This window comes from Aquarana catesbeiana, linkage group LG02, assembly GCF_042186555.1.
Source record: "Aquarana catesbeiana isolate 2022-GZ linkage group LG02, ASM4218655v1, whole genome shotgun sequence".
NCBI classification, from domain to species: domain Eukaryota; kingdom Metazoa; phylum Chordata; class Amphibia; order Anura; family Ranidae; genus Aquarana; species Aquarana catesbeiana.
This window is the reverse complement of record NC_133325.1, coordinates 555,331,105-555,353,314: the sequence shown is the minus strand read 5'-3', so window position 1 is coordinate 555,353,314 and position 22,210 is coordinate 555,331,105. Positions and strand designations below refer to the sequence as shown.

General features: G+C 45.3%; 1 long non-coding RNA gene across 1 annotated transcript in view; it reads left to right on the top strand.

The window, feature by feature from the left end:
• The first annotated feature begins 481 nt into the window (after positions 1-481).
• The window catches only part of LOC141128603 (uncharacterized), a 28,132-nt gene continuing 6,403 nt past the window's right edge, over positions 482-22,210 (top strand). Inside the window, exons 1-2 of the long non-coding RNA XR_012241717.1 lie at positions 482-641; positions 3,864-4,015. This is a non-coding gene — a long non-coding RNA (uncharacterized lncRNA). The remainder of the gene's footprint in view (positions 642-3,863; positions 4,016-22,210) is intronic.

Here is a 22,210-nt window from a genome sequence, read left to right as displayed (position 1 = left end):
TGCTCACAATGCAGCTGAGCAAGCTGGACCAGCGTAACTATGTATAACATGTCAATGCCTGGAATTATTCTTTAAACATAGATAATTTGTCAGTTTGCTAGTAGGATCTTCTATGAGATGTTAGCCAAATAGTTACCTTTTAGTAAAATAGTACACAAAATATATAGAAATTCCTGATTTGTTCTGGACCCTTTCTGAGTATCAGGTTTAAAGATAATTGTTATGCCATTTTTTAATACATTTTCTGGTTCTGTAAAATTATTATGCTATAAGAGCTGTGTGTGTCTGAATTCTATAGCAGCAATTACTCTTTTTTTTTGCCTGGGCACAGGATTATAAACCTTCTGCATTCCGCTCCCACAATAGTGCTCAGGATTAAAATTACTAGCATTTTTATAACAGCATTGTTCTCAGAACAAAAAAAGACAGGTGCAGAATATCCCTTTCCCCTGCTATCCACCCATCCAAGCACTAAGTAATGTTCCTCTCTCAAACTCTCTGGCATTCAGTGAATTTGTAGGGGTGTCATGATTTCATAATGTTGTCACTCTGTGGAAACTAGGGTCTTGAATTAAAAATGTTGACAGGGCTCACACTGTTCAGACTGGCCTAACAGAGCCTCCAGCACAGACACAACAGAGGTGAGTGCTCAGATACTACTGCCTTCGTTAGACTGGATACATGAGACCTGGACACACACACAAGCAGATCTTTTATCTATTAGTTGATAAGTCTATAAAACGCATTTAAGTTTTTTAAAATATTTTTATTACAAAATATTTTAGAAAAAGATAGGATTCTTCCTGATCACAATAACCTGTGCATGGTTTATACATTAACAGATAATTTCTTATTCTTTGCATTGCATTGCAAAAACAGATAACAGTGCCATGTTATGCTGATCACAGACTTATTCATTTTTAAATGATATGTCAAAGTTCAATTTGTGTCAGAATTTATATGAGAATATGTAAGTGTATGTAAAGGCATTTTTTAGTATTAGAAAATAAATGTTTTTTTTTTTTATTGTGTCTGTGCCCCCATTGAGGGGATTTACCTCTCTATTTGACCTAGTGACTTCTGTAACCAAGACAGAAAGTGCAGGGAAATTCAGATTTTAGATGTCACATGCAAGTACTGGGGACACCTGTCTCTTTAACTGCACTCTGACAACAGTTTCATTCAATTTGTAAAAATTTCTTGTTGCGTCTTCAGGACAGGAATGAAAGGAAAAACTCTCCAGCGTAGGATATGTATTATTTACCTGGGTTTTACCATGCACTACTCTTTACAAAACTAAATTGAAAGCTTCAGCTTTACATACATTTCATTGACATACAGTACTTGTATTAAAGATTTAATTTTCACCATTTTATAGTAAAAAAAGAACTATTATTCAGGTCCCAGCACAGGGTTCTGTGCTGGGACCAATCCTATTTAATTTGTTTATAAACGACCTGGAGGATGGGATAAACAGTTCAATCTCTGTATTTGCAGACGATACTAAGCTAAGCAGGGCAATAACTTCTCCGCAGGATGTGGAAACCTTGCAAAAAGACCTGAACAAATTAATGGGGTGGGCGACTAAATGGCAAATGAGGTTCAATGTAGAAAAATGCATTTGGGTGGCAAAAATATGAATGCAATCTATACACTGGGGGGAGAACCTCTGGGGGGAATGGATGGAAAAGGACCTGGGGGTCCTAGTAGATGACAGGCTCAGCAATGGCATGCAATGCCAAGCTGCTGAACCGTATCCTATTCGCATGACATTTGAAAGAACATTGCTTTCTAGTGGGCCTATTGTGCATATGCCCAGAGCTGCCAGATTGTGGGTTCAGTACAAATTGGAAAAGAGTGCTGTCAGTTTTCTGAGCAGTGCAGTCCGGCTCAGGTGCAAGTCAGGCTCCTTTGGGAACGCTTCTGAATTGCATGTCATTCAGTTGTGAACAGGAAAAAATCTTGACCTGATCCTGATGCAAACCTGACCTGATCCTGGTCAAAAACTGATCTGAAACGCTGAACTACTTTGTCAATTAGCTATGAAAATGGAGCTTCAATTTGCAGTACATATGAACCCAGCCTAAAAAAAGAGGATTTCACTAAACAGGGAAAAAGAGCATGTTCAGAGACCAATGGAATATCGGATCTGTAACTACTGTTAGACTTTCTGCATTCATTCTATTTAAATGCAGGAAAAAGTCATCTGGGGGGAAATCAATCTGGAGAATCTAATCTATCATTGAATACACAGAACTCTATTTTCTCTAAATGCAATTAAAATAAATGCACTTAAACGCAAGTACCATTTAAATTGAGTACAGGCAGTACCATATGTCTTATAACACAAGTATGTAATTGCCTGTGTGAATGAGGCTGTAGGAAAAATGATGTCGATTTTATTTCTGCTTTCACTTGGAGACAATAAAAAGTACAGTTGTAAAAGTCCTCAAAGCTGGCAATTTACATGTGGCAATTTGATAGTGTGATCAACGTTTCAACACAGTTTTTTTGTCAAAATGGCAAAGCAATCAAAACATAAAATAGTGGTTATGATTGTCCACAAGGTAATACAACTGAAATGGCCCTGATCAAACCTGTTAGAAAAATGCTAATTAAATTGCCAGAACTTTTTCTGTTTTCGATTTGATCTTTTAATACACTGTTGAAACTTTCAATTTATAGCTTGATTTTCAATACACAATTGACTAAATTCTGGTGGTCAATTGAACTCATTGATAATCATAAATTGTGTGGTTTTCAGCAATTACTTTTGATGGTATTTACGATATCTGGTTGATGGAAAGTGGTTCAAACTGACTGAGAATCGCCATGCTTTTGGCCATCTTAAAATGTATGTGTAGCCAAAACTTATTTTCTTAGTATTAGATTGTGTAGAGAAAGGTTAAACTCTCTACTAGGTTATTTTTTGCTCTCTGTATCCTTCCATGGAGATATCCTCTCACTTCTTATCTTGGAAACACAACAGGAAGTTAAAGGAAAATCTCAACTGAGGGAAACTTATGCCGCGTACACACGGTCGGACTTTTCGTCTACAAAAGTCCAACGGACGCCGACGGACTAAAGCTGGCTGGTAATCCGATCGTGTGTGGGCTTCTCCGGACTTTCAGCAGACTTTTTCAGCCTCAAATCCGACGGACTTTAGATTTGAAACATGCTTCAAATCTTTACGTCGTAACTACGACGGACCCCGAAATCCGCTCGTCTGTGTGCTAGTCCGACGGACAAAAACCCATGCTAGGGCAGCTATTGGCTACTGGCTATGAACTTCCTTATTTTAGTCCGGCGTACGTCATCACGTATGAATCCGTCGGACTTTTGTGTGGTCGTGTGTAGGCAAGTCCGTTCGTTAGAAAGTCTGCTGCAAGTCCGCCGAAAGTCCGCCGGAAGTCTGTCGGACAGGCTGTCGGACTTTTGTAGACGAAAAGTCCGACCGTGTGTACGCGGCATTAGAGATAGTTTTCACCAGAACATTTGTGCCCATTGGAATGTTTACTTTTGAACTCATAATATTTAAATGTAGGATTTTATCTTACGTTCTGTCATATTGACAATGGTTACCAGGTAAAAAAAAGGGGTTAAGCTCCCCAACGGGGACACAGACCGTAACAAAAAGTTTGGCAGAAGGTCTAACTTTTTCTCACTAAAAGAATGCCTCTACATATATTAGGAGCAAGTGGGTATCATTATTATACTCTTCCAACGTGAAGCCCAACTCCGGGCAATTAAATAAATTATCCCATGCGGTGGGGTTGTGCCTGCACTGCAAGGGTTAATTGCTCATTTAGGTCTAGGGGAATAATAAAAGGAAATTTACCTACTTCCTCTGCTCCTCCCTGCAGCATCTGAACCTCCACACTCTACCGGTCTAGAGTCCTGGCATCATCAAGACCAGAGCAGGGTTCATACCACTGCACTGGATATGAGGATGTCAAGGGCCAGTCAACCACTGGATCATTGGGGAGCGTCACCTGTCGAGGGAGCAGAGGATCAGGTAATCTTCCCTAGACAATACAAAAAGAGCTTTTAACTATTGCAGTACGGATTCAGCCCCACTGCAAGGGGTCATTTTTTATCAGGTTTTAAGCTTCTACATAAAGATGATGCAAGTATTCGGTCAAATGGTTAATAATACAATGCATTTATTAATTAGCATAAATATACTGTAATTGAAGAGACTACAGCATTAAGCCTAATCGTGTTTGAAATGTCAGGTATTAACAATTATTTTGTATAATTTAAGCTGTAAATTACGTCTTGACATTTAAGTCATTTCTCCTGTCTTTTTCTATGGGGTATTGAAATTGTTGTCAAATTAAATAAGACCATTTTTTTCATGTTAACATTTAAACTAAACCTGTCTCAAACCTGAGATATGTAGACTGACCATATGATATAAAAGTTACCTCCAGTGATAACTGCATGTGGAAGGGATCACTAGACAGCTGAACTCATAAGCACCTCTGAACTTTTGATCTAAAAGCTATGATGTGAAGCCTCTAATGGTAATGGCCAGTGCTCAATTAAAAGCAGCTAAAGAAGCCTTTGTAGGTGGGAGGGGCCCGGCCCAACCTAAGATTATGGTAAATATGGTCAGTTTGAAAGTTAGCAACAGGCATACTTTAGAAGCACCAATCAGGTAGTTTGTGGTTAGTAATCTGACCAATCAACTCATTGCTAGCGATAACTGGTGGAATATGAGTTAAAGAATCACTGTCATGATAAATACAATATTCTGTTTGTCATTATTACATTATCTCACAAAAGTAAGTACACCCCTCACATTTTTGTAAATATTTTATTATATTTTTTCATGTGACAACACTGAAGAAATGACACTTTGCTGCAATGTAAAGTAGTTAGTGTACAGCTTGTATAACAGTGTAAATTTGCTGTCCCCTCAAAATAACTCAACACACAGCCATTAATGTCTAAACCGCTGGCAACAAAAGTGAATACACTCCAAGTGAAAATGTCCAAATTGAACTCATTTAGTCATTTTTCCTCCCCGGTGTCATGTGATTCGTTAGTGTTAGAAGGTCTCAGGTGTAAATGGGGAGCAGGTGTGTTAAATTTGGTGTTATCGCTCTCACTCTCTCATACTGGTCAATGGAAGTTCAACATGGCACCTCATGGCAAAGAACTCTCTGAGGATCTGAAAAAAAGAATTGTTGTTCTACATAAAGATGGGTTAGGCTATAAGAATATGGCCAAGACCCTGAAATTGACCTGCAGCATGGTGGCCAAGACCATACAGCGTTTTAACAGGACAGGTTCCATTCTGAACAGGCCTTGCCATGGTCGACCAAAGAAGTTGATTGCATGTGCGTCATAACCAAAGGTTGTCTTTGGGAAATAGACTTATGAGTGCTTCCAACATTGCTGCAGAGGTATCTTTTCATGTGACAACACTGAAGAAATTACACTTTGCTAGAATGTAAAGTAGTGAGTGTACAGCTTGTATAACAGTGTAAACTTGCTGTCCCCTCAAAATAACTCAACACACAGCCATTAATGTCTAAACCGCTGGCAACAAAAGTGAGTACACCCCTAAGTGAAAATGTCCGAATTGGGCCCAAAGTGCCAATATTTTATTTAAAACTTAAATGGCGTGGGGGTCCCCCCAAAAATCCATACCAGGCCCTTCAGGTTTGATATGGATTTTAGGGGAAACGAAACCTTGTGCCAAAATAAAAGAAATATGGCGTGTGGGTCCCCCCAAGATCCATACCAAACCCTTATCCTAGCATGCAACCTGGCAGGCCGCAGGAAAAGGGGGGGGACAAGAGAGCGCCCCCCTCCTTAACCATACCAGGCCACAGGCCCTCAACATGGGGAGGGTGCTTTGGGGTCCCCTCCAAATCACCTTGTCCCCATGTTGATGGGGACAAGGGCCTCATCCCCACAACCCTTGCCGGGGGTCCCCCAGATCCCGCCCCTCCATGTGAATGTGTATTGGGTACATTGTACCCATACCCATTCACCAAAAAAGTTGTCCAAAAAGTAAAAACGACAATTCCTTTATTAAAAAAAAAAAAGTGTCCCGCGATGTCCATCCATCTGCAATCACAGCGCTGACGGACCCGAAAAACAGAAAAAAAAATACTCTGCCTCCATGGGAGGCGTCCCGCCGACTGCTGTTTTTTTTCGCTGTGACAGCTCTTATATAGACAAGGGCGGGGCCACCCACTCAGGTAACCAGATGACCCTGCCCCCTCTGATGGCACATGATGTCAGAAGGGGTGGCTCCACCCTTGCCTATATAACAGCCATCAAGACCAAGAGGCAGCAATCGACAGGACGCCTCCCATCGAGGCGGAGGTTTTTTTTCCATTTTTCGGGTCCGTTGGCACCATGAAGATGGATGGACATCTCCGGACTTTTCTTTTTTAATAAAGAACTTGTCAAAAACTGTGTATTGTGGTTTTTACTTTATGACACTTTTTTGGTGAATGGGTAGGGGTACAATGTACCCCATAGCACATAGGGGGCGGGATCTGGGGGCCCCACAACCACCAGGGAAGGGTTGTGGGGATGAAGCCTTTGACCCCATCAACATGGGGACAAGGTGCTTTGGGGGGGACCCCATGTCAATTTTTAAAAAATGTTGGCGTGGTATGGATTTTGGGGGGACCCCGCGCCATTTAAAAAAAAAAAAATTGTCATGAAGTTCCCCTTAATATCTATACCAGACCCAAAGGGCCTGGTAATGGACGGGGGGGGGGGGGGGGGGACACGACCCATGCCGTTTTTTTAATTAATTCTATCATAGGGTTCCCCTTAACCACTTCAATACACTATATTATATACTGCACTATATACCCTGCACTGTATTATACAGTGCCTTGCAAAAGTATTCACTCCCTTGGCATTTTTCATGTTTTGTTGCCTCACAACCTGGAATTAACATGGATTGTTTGAGGATTTGCATAATTTAATTTACAGAACATGCCCACAACTTTAAAGATTTTTTTTATTGTGAAGCAAACAACAAATAGGACAAAATAACAGAAAAAGTCAATGTGCATAACTATTCACCCACCTAAAGTCAATACATTGTAAGGCCACCTTTTGCGGCTGTCACAGCTCAAGTCACTTTGGATAAGTCTCTATGAGCTTGCTACATCTTACCACTGGGATTTTTGCCCATTCCTCTGCAAAACTGCTCCATCTTCTTCAAGTTGGATGGTTTGCACTTGTGAACAGAAATCTTTAAGTCTGACCACAGATTTTCTTTTGGATTGAGGTCTGGGCTTTGACTAGGCCATTCCAACACATTTACATGTTTCCCCTTAAACCACTCAAGGGTTGCTTTAGCAGTGTGTTAGGGGTCATTGTCCTGTTGGAAGGTGAACCTCCATCCTAGCCTCAAATCACACACAGAGTGGTACAGGTTTTGCTCAAGAATACCCCTGTATTTAGCACCATCCATCTTCCCCCAACTCTGACCAGTTTTCCCAGTCCCGACTGCTGAAAAACATCCCCACAGCATGATGCTGCCACCACCATGTTTCACTGTGGGGATGGTGTTCTTTGGGTGATGTGATGTGTTGGGTTTGCGTCAGACATAGCGTTTTCTTTGATGACCAAAAAGTAAAAAAAAAGATCAGAGAACCTTCCTCCATACATTTTGGGATTCTCCCACATGCCTTTTCGCTACCTCAAAACGTGCCATTTTGTTTTTTTTCTGAAAGCAATGGCTTTCTTCTGGCCACTCTGCCATAAAGCCCAACTCTATGGAGCGTACAGCTTATTGTCGTCCTATGTACAGATACTCCAATCTCTGCTGTGGAACTCTGCAGCTCCTCCAGGGTTACCTTAGGTCTCTGTGCTGCCTCTCTGATTAATGCCCTCCTTGCCTGGTCCATGAGTTTTGGTGTGAGGCCGTCTCTTGGCAGGTTTGCTGTTGTGCCATGTTCTTTCCATTTGGTTATGATAGATTTGATGGTGCTCCTAGGGATCATCAAAGATTTGGATATTTTTTTATAACCTAACCCTGACTTGTACTTCTCAACATTGTCCCTTACTTGTTTGGACTTCGTGGCAGTGATTGGTTAGTGGTGCCTCTTGCTTAGGTGTTGCAGCAGAAAAATTGGGCCTTGGGTGGTAATGCCAGAACATGGTAACCCCTCACAGTTACTCTTGTGAGCACAGAAAAAAGTCCCTGCTGTTAAATATTATTTTAAAAATTGTAATTACATGCCCCTGGTAAACAGGGGCAGAAAAATTGGGCCTTGGAAGTTGGTGGTGCCCTAAACCAAAGATGTTGTTGGAAGCTAGCATCATCAAGATTCGGGAGGAATAGGATAGGCAGCATAGGCAGTCTTCAAGGGATCCCAGATCCATAGCAAATTCAATCAGTTACATCAGCTTTAGGTGCTTGATAGCTGCTGATCCAGGACTGATTCATTTTCTATAAATGTGAGCCTATCAACGGAGTCTGTGGACAGGCGCACTCTTTGATCCATTACAAAAACCCTCCAGCAGCACTGAATGTGCATTAAGAAAGTACGCTGGATACAGGACAGGCCAGTAGCTCGATTGCATATTGAGCAAGTTCTGGCCAGTGGTCCATCCTCAAGACTCAGTAACCAGTGGATGCTCTGTTGGAAAGGTCTCCAAGTCTGCTCTTGCCCCTAGATATTCGCGCACCATATAATACAGACGCTGGCGATGGTTGCTTGAAGCTATCAGACCTTGGCGCTGAGGACTGAAAAATGGTTTAAAGGCATCAGTCAGCCGGCCACCTTCTCAAACACTCTTCCTCTGACCGAATGAAGCCTCAAAAATACGTTGTTCTGAAGCAGGAAATGGTAGCCTCCCATGGTCTGGAAAGTCTTTACACAAACTTTTCTTCAAGGTCTCCTGAAGATGTTTCATCCTCTTCTCCCTCTGCAAAGGCAGGATGAGTCCTGCAACTTTAGCCTTGTAACGTGGATCAAGAAGGGTTGCCAGCCAGTAATGATCCCTCTCCTTGATACCACAAATCCTAGGGTCCTTTCGCAGGCTTTGCAGAATCAGGGTGGCCATGCACCGTGTCATGGATCTGCCACCTAAGGGTTAACTTAGTCCAGGCTGATTTCAGTGATTGGCAACAGGCTGCCTTATTTAAACACCTCAGCAGCACTGTGTCCTTGCTGTCTGATCTGCAGTTCTGTGTATGTCTTCCCTGAAGATTGATATCTGCTCCTGTTTGACCCGGTTTGTTTTGAGACCACCTGCATCTGACCCTTGGCTTGTTTGACGATTCCTCTGTTGCCAGCCTGATTATCGACCCGGCCTGCCTGACGTTCCAAGACTCTCCTTCAGTCTGCTATACTTATCTACTGCAGCCATCCAGCTTCAGTCCTGGTTTGCTTACCTGTCTGATGATCCATCCAGTCTTCTTACCTGTCTGATGATCCATCCAGTCTGCTCGCTCACCTGTCTGCTGATCCATCCAGTCTGCTCACCTGTCTGCTGATCCATCCAGTCTGCTCATCTGTCTGCTGATCCATCCAGTCTTCTCACCTGTCTGCTGATCCATTCAGTATGCTCACCTGTCTGCTGATCCATCCAGCCTGCTGGTCCTGTCTACTGTGCCGGCCATCTGACCCATCTGCTGTTGATCCTGCCAGGCACTCATACCATTCTGCACTCCCGTGCCACCTGTCTACTCTACCAGGGGCCGTGAGTCAGATACGCAAGGGAGGCCTTCCTCTGCACTATCGGGCTCATCAGTCAGGTACGTGAGAACTTGATAGTATCAGACAGCCATGTTTGAGCCTGAGCGAGGAACCTCCCCCCTGGAAGAACTGTGCCGACACCTGGCAGGTTTGACACAAGCTGTTAAAGATCTACAAGAGGGATATACTCGGCTGGAAGAACGAGTTCAAATTCTGTCATCTCTCGCCAACCCTCAAAGCGCTACCTCAGCTGGTATCTCATCCGCACCTTCAGTAGTGATGTTACCACCAGAACCAAGGGTACCCACGCCCGAAAGATTTGCGGGTGAACGTAGCAAATACAGAGCCTTCTGGAACAAAGGGCCAAATCGTTAAACAACCTCACCACATTCTTTGTCGCTATGTCACAACTTTATGAGAACCCCCAGCAGACTGCCACTGCTGAGGTCGCATTACATCCACTTCAGCAAGGCCGCAGAGCGGCAGAGGACTACGCGGCCCAGTGCAGGTGTTGGAGTTCTGATACCAATTGGAACGATGCGGCCCTTCGTTACCTGATGAGGGAGACCGTGAGCTTTTGGCCATCAAGGCTGCATTAGAAGAATGCCGTTACTTACTTGAAGGTGCAGCACATCCCATTCTGGTCTATACGGACCACAAGAATTTAGAATATCTGAGAACAGCAAAGAGATTAAAACCACGGCAGGCAAGGTGGGCACTTTTTTTCTCTAGATTCTCTTTCCATATAACGTACAGGCCAGGGTCGAAGAATACAAAACCAGATGCACTCTCACGTATGTTCAACGACTCTGAGAGGTCCACACTTCCACACACCATCCTTCCCTCAGGAAACTTTCTCATACTACAGGAGAATCTGCTATCCCGAATCAAACAAGCTTCTGCTGAGGTTGCTTCGTCTTCTGAAACCAGCTTACAGGAACAGGATGGCCTACTGTGGCATGAAGGTAAAATTGTTGTACCTAAGGAATTAAGGGTGGCAGTATTGGAGCTCTGTCATGACCACAAGCTGGCTGGGCACTTCGGTGCCCTGAAGACGGCCAAACTGGTACAACGCACATTCTGGTGGCCTCAGGTGGTAGATGACTGTAAGAGTTATGTGGAGTCTTATACTACTTGCTCCCGAAGCAAGAACAGCAAGGTAAAAGCCTGGGGTTTACTAAAGCCATTGCCTTTTCCAGAGAGACCCTGGAAAATGATGTCAATGGACTTCATTGTGGAACTCCCTCCGGCAGAGGGTTTTTCTACCATCTTCGTGGTGGTGGACAGGCTGTCCAAAATGGCCCAATTTTTCCCCATGAAAGGAACACCCTCGGCTGTGGAAACTGCAAAAATATTCATCAAAGAAATTGTAAGGCTCCATGGAGTCCCAGCCAACATTGTGTCCGACCAGGGTGTCCAGTTCACCTCCAAGTTCTGGAAAGCTCTGTGTGGGTTCCTTGAGATCAAATTGGCCTTCTCCTCTTCATACCACCCTCAGACGAATGGGCAAATGGAAAGAACCAATCAGACCCTGGAGCAGTACCTCCGTTGCTTTTCTTCGTTCTCACAAGATGACTGGGTCACTTTACTCCCTATTGCCAAGGCTGCCCTTTAGGAGGGGGCAATGTCATGGATCTGCCACCTAAGGGTTAACTTAGTCCAGGCTGATTTCAGTGATTGGCAACAGGCTGCCTTATTTAAACACCTCAGTAGCACTGTGTCCTTGCTGTCTGATCTGCAGTTCTGTGTATGCATTCCCTGAAGATCTGATATCTGCTCCTGTTTGACCCGGTTTGTTTTGAGACTGTTCCTGTCATCTGCGTGCATCTGACCCTTGGCTTGTTTGACAATTCCTTCTGCCTGCTCCTCTTGTACCTCTGTTGCCAGCCTGATTATCGACCCGGCCTGCCTGACGTTCCAAGACTCTCCTCCAGTCTGCTATACTTACCTACTGCAGCCATCCAGCTTCAGTACCAGTTTGCTTACCTGTCTGCTGATCCATCCAGTCTGCTTACCTGTCTGATGATCCATCCAGTCTGCTCACCTGTCTGCTGATCCAGCCAGTCTGCTGATCCAGCCAGTCTGCTCACCTGTCTGCTGATCCATCCAGTCTGCTCACCTGTCTGCTGATCCATCCAGTCTGCTCACCTGTCTGCTGATCCATCCAGTCTGCTCACCTGTCTGCTGATCCATCCAGTCTGCTCACCTGTCTGCTGATCCATTCACTCTGCTCACCTGTCTGCTGATCCATCCAGCCTGTGTCACTAATGCATGCATTGTCGCTGCTCAACATCCTTGTGGTCTCCTCAAATGGTGGCAGGACAGTGCATGCATCCTTGATCAGTTTTCATCAGTGGCATGGTGAAAAGAACCCAAGCTCCCCTGACCCTGTCCTGGTGCAATACTCGCACAGGTACTCATTGATGGCCCTCTGCTGCATGTGCAGCCGCTGCAGCATTGCCAATGTTGAGTTCCACCTGGTGGGCATGTCACAAATGAGGCGGTTTGTGCGCAGGTTGCATTTTCTTTGAATGTCAGCCAGCCAAGCACTGGCATTGTATGATCGTCGGAAATGACCACACACTTTTCTGGCCTGACTCAGGAGATCTTGTAAGCCTGGGTACCTGGTCAAGAAATGCAAAAGAGGCCATAGAGGAAGAAGAAGAGGAGGGGGTGGAGCAGAGAGCTGTGGCAGAGTCACCACTAGCTTTTTGGAGGCGTGGGGATGGAACAAGCTCCAACAAACTGTGAACCCTGTCCTGCATCCTTCCCAGCTGCCAGCGGAGGTACCCAGTGTGCCGTGAAGGAAAGGCAACGTCCCTGCCCATGTTTGCTGGACCATGAGTCAGCAGTAATATGAACCTTACTGCTGACTGCCCTGTCCAACGAGACCAAAACATTGCCTTCCACACACTGGTAGAAAGCCAGAATGGCCTTTCGTGAAAAGAAATGGCGTTTTGTAACCTGCCACTGTGGTACAGCACATTCCACAAATTCATGAAAAAGGCAGAGTCTACCAGCTGAAAAGGCAGCAGTTGCAGTGCTAGCAATTTGGCCAAGCTAGCATTTAGACGTTGAGCATGTGGATGGCTGGGCCAGAATTTCTTTTTATGGTTCAGAAACTGGGGTAGGGAAATTTGCCTGCTGAAATCAACTGTTGGTGTACTGCTAGCAGATAGGCTGCAAGTACTTGTGACACCTATTGCTATACCTTCATTCCTCTCAGTGCAGGTTTTTGAAAGGACTGGATGCATAGTAGGGTTTGAGATCCCAGATGAGGCGCAAGGAGAAGTCCACCTTTTCCTATGATGTGGGTCTTTCAGGTGCTGTTGCCAACAGACTGCATGGCAGGTCATCATATGTCTGGTCAAGCAAGTGGTGCCCAAGTGGCTGCTGTTCTCGTACCGCTTTATCCGCTTCAGACATAGGTTGTAAACAGCAACGGTGTGATCTGCTGCACATGTGTCAAAAAAGGTCCATACCACGGAACTTTTAAAAGTTAACAGGGAGTCGGCAGCGCCCTGCACCTGCGGAGTTCTGTGGTATGATGCAATAGGGTGCCCTAAAGATGCCCCCCGGAGGACATCCTGCCTCGTTGGAGTTGTACCTCCTCCTCCTCACTTTCCTCGTCTCTTCTCTCAGGCACCCAAGTACGGTCAGTGACCTCATCATCCCCTTCCTTCTTGTCACTGGAGCAATCTTGGCAGTATGCTGCAGCTGGGGGAACATGACTGCCAGTTTCTTGTCCTCCTGTGGCACCCCCTCTCTCTAGGCTCATGTTACTCACTTCCTCAACCTGTGAACCAACAGAGGAGCCTTAAAATTGCTACACATCCTCCAGCAGCATGTAACCGACACTGTGGTGAAATAATTCTGGGGACTCCTCCATGCATGATGGTGGGGCTACAGAAGGGATAACTGTGGACAAGGAGCCAATGGAATAGGCCGCTTTGGCAGCTGCTTTGGAAGGCAAACTACTCTGAGCCTGGGTGATCGTTATCCACTCCACCAACTCTTCTGCATGTTGTGGCTCAATAACAGGGCCAGCAGCAGAAAAAAAGGACAAGCGTGCCCCACGGCCACCTGCAGAGAATGCACCATGTGCACGACCACCACTATTGACTGTAGACACAGAGGCTGCTTGTCCTCTTTTAGTGGCCTGTGAGCGCCTGCCTCTCCTTGGTGGCCATCCGGACAAGACAGGGTTTTTTTGTAACACCGCACTACACTGTATTATATACTGTGTACACCACCCGAAAGTGTATATATATATAGATATATAGATCTATATATCTATATATATAGATATATAGATCTATATATCTATATAGATATATAGATATATAGATATATATATATCTATATATCTATATACACTACTAGACTGACTGTGTGTGTGTGTGTATATATATATTTATGGTCGGAGCCCTATGTCCGATATGGACATAGATAACACTTATAGTAAAGATAAGACTTACCATCGGAAATAGACCTGGAAGTGTGGACTTACCATATGAAATGGACCTGAAAGTGTGCCTTGGTCTAATGGCCGGTATGCCAAAATAAGGGGGCATACCCTGGTTTAAGAAATGATTATTCTGAAAGAGAAATGAATGAAATGAATAGTTGAGAAATGCTGTGAAATGGGGATGGGAGGGTGGGTATCGCGCACAGGAAACCGACAAGCACCACAGGTGAGCGGGCTGCTTAAATACCCCCCGGGCTCCTCCCATAAATTCAGGCCACCATACTGGCCTTCCTACTTATGGTCGGAGCCCTATGTCCGATATGGACATAGATAACACTTATAGTAAAGATAAGACTTACCATCGGAAATAGACCTGGAAGTGTGGACTTACCATATGAAATGGACCTGAAAGTGTGCCTTGGTCTAATGGCCGGTATGCCAAAATAAGGGGGCAAAAACATTCAGGTAGGGGTATGATATATTATTGGTTTTCAGGTATTCATTGAGCCAATTTGGAGAATGCCTGTGCCATCTCTACTTGAGGATTGGGTATATACCGGGCGAAGCAGGCTGATTTCCATCTGCCTAGTTTTTTGATGATGTGGTCTGGAACCCCCCGGTGGGTTGCTGCGGAGGCTGCTCCGATGCGGAAGGAGTGTCCGGAGTACTGACTGGGGTTAAGGTGAAGATTGCGGAGAAGTATCCTTATGTGTTTTACAAACTGACATGCGTTTAAGGGTTTAACTGGGAATGGTAGAAGAGGACTGGTGTCCGATTGTTCAGGCAGGAGTGAGAGGAGACGTTTAAGTACGGTGACTGGACACCAGCTGTTATTGGTTTTGTAGAGGTGAATGTCCACTCCAGAGCCTGTTTGCTGGGTTTTAGAAACCTCGAGGTGAAGGATGAAATGGTCTTGGTGGCGAAGCAAGTGCCGTCTGCATAAAACTTGGTCTGTGGGGTGGTTATAGGTGAATTCGCCAGGTCGCAAGAACCCGTAGTAAGCCAACTATATGGCTGCTTGTAGGCCGTGCTGGGCAGCAGACCGAATGGCGAAGTAGCCAGAATAGTCGACATATCCCTGAAGATGGGCCCCGTAATGGGTAAGCGCTTAGTACTGATCACTGGTTGTTGTTTCTGGATGCCCATTAGGATGGCTCGTATAGCGTGTGATGAGAACAGTGAAGATTTTGTGGGGTCTTCCAGGGTCACGAAATGTCGTATGCCGGCTAGGTATAGCCGAATGGTATTGTAAGATAAGCCAGCGGAGTGTGGCAGTATGAAATGAAGGCCAGTACCTGTTTGACATCTATTGGTCCTTTACGGCAGGATGTGAGAAATTTATTGAACGCCTTCCAAGCTGTCTGGTAGGCTTTGAGTGTGTTATGAGAGAGTGAGGGATTGATGAGCTGCGTTGCTCCTTGTAATGTTGAACTAGTCCAGGGTCAGTTGTGACCAGGCAGGGATAGGGGCCGACACTGGATCGGCTCCGGGAACCTGTTTGAAAAAGGAGGTGTAGTTAAAACGTGACAGTGCGTCAGCAGCTAAATTGTATCTGCCTGGAATAATGCACAGTGTATGTTAAACTGATGCTGTAAGGACAGTTGTACCAATCTGCGCAGGAAGGACATGACTGCTAGGGAATTGGACCTGCCTTTGTTGATGATGTCTGCCGTGGCATGATTGTCGGTGGTGAAGATTACTGTTTGCCCTGTCCAATGGTGACCCCAGAGTTGTGCAGCTGCCACTATGGGATAGAGTTCGAAGAGGGAAGATGTTTGAATAAAGCCGGGTATCAACAGTATCTGTTGAGGCCAGGGTCCTGAAAACCAATGATGGCCAAAAATTGCCGCGAAACCTGTGGTGGCTGCAGCGTCTGTCACCCCTGGGGTGACAGGGCTGAAACCATGGGTATAATTAGGGATATACCATTCCGGGAGGACAGGAATTCGTCCCTCATAGATAGGTCCGCTATTGCTGCGGAGTCTAGATTTAAGATCTGATCGGGGTCTTGTGTTTCTGGCAGGAATCTCAGCAGGCGTGACACGAAGGTGCGGCCTTGTGGAATAATTCGCATGGCGAATTCAGCATTCCCAGGAGAGATTGCAACTACTTCTTGGTACACCCCTTGGTGTGGGTGAATTTGTGAAGGACCGCCTTAATGCGGGTTAGTTTGTCGAGGGGGAGACTGGCTTGCATAGCGCAGGTGTCTAAGTTGACCCCGAGAAAGGTGATGTTATGTGCTGGGCCTTCTACTTTGTGCTCGGCGATGGGAAGATTGAGTTTTCCGAATATCGCTCTGAGTTTGTCGAGGTCTCCTGGGGGCTTGCTGGGAGGTTCTATTAGTAGGAAGTCGTCCAGGTAATGGATGACTTTTTGTCACTGAGCCTTGTGTAACCGTATCCAAGCAAGAGACTGAGCGAATGTGTCGAAGAGCCAAGGGCTACTCTTCGAACCGAACGTCAGTTTTGTGGCCAAATAATATGCCTCCTTCCATTTGATGCCATGCCAGCACCAAAGGGATGGGTGGATAGGCAGGAGCTTAAAGGCATCCGAGATGTCGGCTTTGGAAAGCCAGGCACCTGTACCTGTTTTGATGACTGCTTGTATCGGCATGTCTACGGAGGAATATTTTAGGGAGAATTCTTCGGAGGGAATCAGGGAATTAAGACTAGGGATGTGGGAAGAATGCGGCGCAGACAGGTCGTACACCAAACGTAATGTATTTGTGAATTTGCCCTTGACAAGCCCCAATAGGGCTGACTCTCCAAGTGCTGAAAGGGGGCTGAGTGAAAGGCCTATAACGTACTCTCGGTCTAGTTCTGTTTGTAAGAGCCGATCTATGGTTTGTTCGTCGATGGCTGCTGAACGAAGATTCCCACATTCGTACGTACTGTGGGGTAGTGAAATGAGGCCTGTGTGAAAGCCTACTGTGAAGCCCTGAATAAGGTAGGTGGCCAGAGAGGGGGTGGGATGTGAGGTGAGGTAGAGTCTTAGCCATAAGACGTTGATCCGGCTTAGTCATGCCCTCTTCTGTTGTTTGACTTCGCACAAGTTCCTTGGGTGCGCTCTTTGGCATAAGGTGCAGATGTGGAGTAGGCGACACTGACTGATGTTGCAGGACCCGCAATTGTAATTATTGCAGATGGCTGCCCCTCCCAGGGTTCGGAGTGGGCGTCCGAATTTGTCTACCTGAGGCGTTTGTTCAGGGGCCGACTGGCCCTGAAGTGCACCGGAGGTAGAGGGAAATTTCAAAAGGACGTTTGATAGTTGCATTGGCGCACCAGGTGGCAGTGTGGATGGAGGTCTGGCAAATCGCACCTAGGGGTGAGCGTAAGCCGGCAAAATGGCAGCAGAAGAGCTCTGTGTCCATGAGACTCCAATTTGTTGTTGTTTGGAACTGTGTGAGTCTGGCTGCAGCCTTTGCGGAAAAGGAACGGTGGTAATCGTAAAAGGAAATCCTCCATACTTGTAGCCCAAGTCTACTACCGTATGGAGGTACAATCCAGCTCTTCCCTTCTGCTGGGGGCGGCTGAGCATGGGACGTCTCTCAGCATGCCGAAGGGCAAGGTGAATTCTGGGACAGATAACTTGCGGTTCAGTCTGGGGTCTTTGGTTTTAAGGACCACCGATAGCCGCGGTCGGTCGAGCCTCCAGGAGTGCCACCCTGGTTTGTATGTCTGAGACCGAGGTAGACAGGGACGACACCATCGTGTGAAGTTGTGCGATGGCCGAAGATATTGACTGAAGGGATGCCTGTTGGGTACTGGGTCCTGCTGCTGGTGGGGGAAAAAGGAGCTTGAACAGCTCGCCTTTCCTCGCTGCGGCGGGGAAGGGCACACCTCTGCGTCTTAGCTCCGCCGTCAGTTTGGGGATAGTCCATCCCCTGAGGGACTGCACGCTGCCGCTCTCTGAGACCGGGGAAGGTGACAGAGGGGCCGTGAAGTCTTCGCTGCCGGCCTGTGACATGATTGATCTGATGAGAATATCCTGTCTTTGAGCTCGTATTTTTTGGTTGACTGTAACCTATTGGGGGTGACATGAATTTCAAGTTTTTTCCTTTGATTCTCTAAGTCGTACTTACCCAACTTATTTCTTGCCATTTTTTTTTTTTTGGTGATAATTCGTGAAGGGTTTTCTGACTTCCTTGAAGCAATGACTTGTATGGTACTTGCAATCTTGTGACAATGAAATGATTTTGAAATGTTTGCCTTGATAATGAAATGAGTGAACTCCATGACAGAGGTCCGGCTCGGTCGTGTCGTGATTGAGCCGACCGAAAACCGGGCTCTGGAGCATGTACTGAAATGAGGCAATTGAAAAACAGTGGTGCACACCGGGACGAATCGGTGCATGATTGATGCATCTGGATTCGAATCGGAGCGCAGTGTGAACGAAATGAGAGAAATGTATTTACCTTAACCGAGGCTCGCATTGGTTGTGCCGCATTTTGCGACTAGCAACTAACCGAGTTCTGGTATAGGTATGTATACGGCCGAATCAACTGCAGCATTCCGTGACGAATCGGTGCATGTCGGATGCGACTGTTTTCGAAACGGTGATGCGCTGTGGGAGTGAAATGGTAGCAATTCCCATGACAGAGATGCGGATCAGTCGCCCGATATCTGCGACTAGCTGTGATCCGGACTCTGGAGCATGTTTCTGAAATGAGGCCGAGCCCTGGGGCACGCCGTAACGAATCGGTGCATGGAGGATGCGACTGGATTCGAAGCGGAGCGCGGTAAGTGCAGGTGTAACATATTGTTTCGCCATGACAGAGGCACGAATCGGTCGTGCTGCTGTAGCGACTGACTACGAATCGGACTCTGGAGCATGTACTGAAATGTGGCAAATACCTGGGGCACGCCGAGACGAATCGGTGCATTTCCATGCGACTAAATTCGTATCGGAGTGTGCTACGTGGCAATGAAATGATAACCATGACAGAGGTACGAATCGGTGAGTCGATATATATATATATATATATATATATATATATATATATATATATAATATTTTTTTTTTTTTTTTTTTTTTTTATCGACTGCTTATGACGTGACTCTGGAGCATGTACTGAAATGAGGCCCTAACTACTGGGGCACACCGGAGCAAATCGGTGCATCTTTTAGGTGCGACTGGATTCGAATCGGAGCGCGGTATGTGACTGAAATGAGAAATGATTTTGAAATGGTTTGAAATGATAGAAATGTATCTAGAAATGTTCAGAAATGAGAAATGATTGGTATCAAACTGACGTGGTTCGATAAGATTGTGAACTGCGAATCGCTATGGCTGTCTGCTGACTCATGTTTTTAGCAGTTTAGACATGCCTGAAATGAAGCGACGCACGCGTCGCGGTGGTTTCCTTAAATAACACGAAATGGTTACATAACGATAGTGCGAGTGATATACATTGCGGTAACGTACGTAAAAGTTGCGGGAGCTTCGTAAGTTTGATATCACGGTTTAGTGACATGATATCTAACAATGCGTAAAAAACAAAAGTCCGACGGGACCCTACCTGCGACAGCCAAGCCAGACGCGTGGTACGAACGATACGAATCGGTAAACACTGACACTCGAGCACGAAAATAGCAATGCGGGAACTTCGTGAGACAACAACTTGCGGACGTTGGCATTCGAATAGTCGGCCTAGTGACGTAACGTATCGCGCACAGGAAACCGACAAGCACCACAGGTGAGCGGGCTGCTTAAATACCCCCCGGGCTCCTCCCATAAATTCAGGCCACCATACTGGCCTTCCTACATATATATATATATATATATATATATATATATATATATATATATATATATATATATATATATATATATATATATATATATATATATATATATATATAAATAAATATATATATATATAGATATATCACAAATAGACTGCCACTAACTAAATAACCTGCCTGCTTAATCTAACTCAAGCTATCTCTCCGTCCATGCCAACAGCACTACATGCAGCCACTGTGTAGCAGCCAGCAGCCTTATATAGTGTGGTGCGTGGACTTAGTCCCCTTGAGCCATGATTGGCCAAAGGCACCCTGTGGCGTTCGGATTTCCGCAGCGCTCAAATTTTCCACGATCGCCCCATAATGTTCACTGTTCGGCGAACGGACAAACACTCGATGTTCGGGTCGAACTAACGTTCGACTCGAACATCGAGCTCATCCCTATTAGAGACCTTGTGCTCCTCCAACTTCCATTTGAGGATGCCCAACATATGCTCAATAGAGTTTAGGTTCAGAGACATGCTTGGCCAGTCCATCACCTTTACCCTCAGCTTCTTTAGCAAGGCAGTGGTCATCTTGGAGATATGTTTGGGGTCGTTATGTTGGAATACTACCCTTCGACCCAGTCTCCGAAGGGAGGGGATCATGCTCTGCTTTAGTATGTCACAATACATGTTGGCATTCATGGTTCCCTCAATGAACTGTAGCTCCCCAGTGCCGGCAGCTCTCATGCAGCTCCAGACCATGACACTGCCACCACCATGCTTGACTGTAGGCAAGACACACTTGTCTTTGTACTCCTCACTTGGTTGCAACCACACATGCTTGACACCATCTGAACCAAATAAGTTTATCTTGGTCTCATCAGACCACAGGACATGGTTCCAATAATCCATGTCCTTAGTCTACTTGTCTTTAGCAAACTGTTTGCGGGCTTTTTTGTGTATCATCTTTAGAAGACGTGCTGACGTCACCGCATATTTTTCCACTCCGTATTGCACAGGTGTGTGTTTTTTTTTCTGTTTTTTAAACTTGCCGGCCAGCTTTCACTGTGCGCTAGTCTATAGCGCTTTTTACTTGTATTGACTGACACTGATCAGTTTTTTTTATATACCATTAAACCATGGGATTTTACCTATGGCGGTACCCTCTTGTTTTTTTTCCACAGTCATTCATATGTGATTGGTTTTCCACCTTCACTATTTTCCATCTGCTGGACTGAGTGCTGCATGACCAACGAGTGAGTGTGTCAGCTGATATTAACCTACTGTGGTCACTGGATCTTCCAAGCTGGGTCGCCAGGAGAACGCCAGGTCTGTGAATCATTCCTAAGTGGTTGTTTACAGCAGCAGGAGATGTCCATTACCTAGGATTGGGTGACAAGCCTATCATATTGGCTATCTAGTAAGCTTGCATTCTTTAAGTTGGTGGAATCACACAGTCTTTTATCCCATGAAGATTTGTCACAAGGTGTTGCAACTTTATCATCGAGCTGATTTCAACTGTCACAGACTTTTTGTTTATCGTGTTTGTGCACATTTATTTTGAGCATTTAGCATCATAGACTTTGGGTCCGGAGGGTTTATTCACATTATGAGTATTTTGGTGTTAAACACATACATATATGTTCTATTTACTTTGTAGCATTTATTCGTTTGAATTATTTTTGGTTTTTATATCACCATTTTTTACATCATTTTGGTGTTTATAGCACATTTTTTTGTTTTACCATAGCGCAGCTCCCTTTGTTCCATTGTTTCGTTTATGTTGTATATCACTTTGAGTTGAAGCTTTAGCATTTTATTTATTAGCGCAGTTCTTTTTTTGCCATCTTTAGAAGAGGCTTCCTTCTGGGATGACAGCCATGCAAACCAATTTGATGCAGTGTGCGGCGTATGGTCTGAGCACTGACAGGCTGACCCCCCACCCCTTCAACCTCTGCAGCAATGTTGGCAGCACTCATACGTCTATTTCCCAAAGACAACCTCTGGTTATGACGCATGTGCAATCAACTTCTTTGGTCGACCATGGCGAAGGTCTGTCCTTAATGGAACCTGTCCTGTTAAAATGCTGTATGGTCTTGTCCACAATGCTGCAGCTCAGTTTCAGGGTCTTGCCAATCTTCTTATAGCCTAGGCCATCTTTATGTAGAGCAACAATTCTTTTTTTCAGATCCTCAGAGAGTTCATTGCCATGAGGTGCCATGTTGAACTTCCAGTGACCAGTATGAGAGAGTGAGAGCGATAACACCAAATTTAACACACCTGCTCCCCATTCACACCCGAGACCTTGTAACACTAAACGAGTCACAT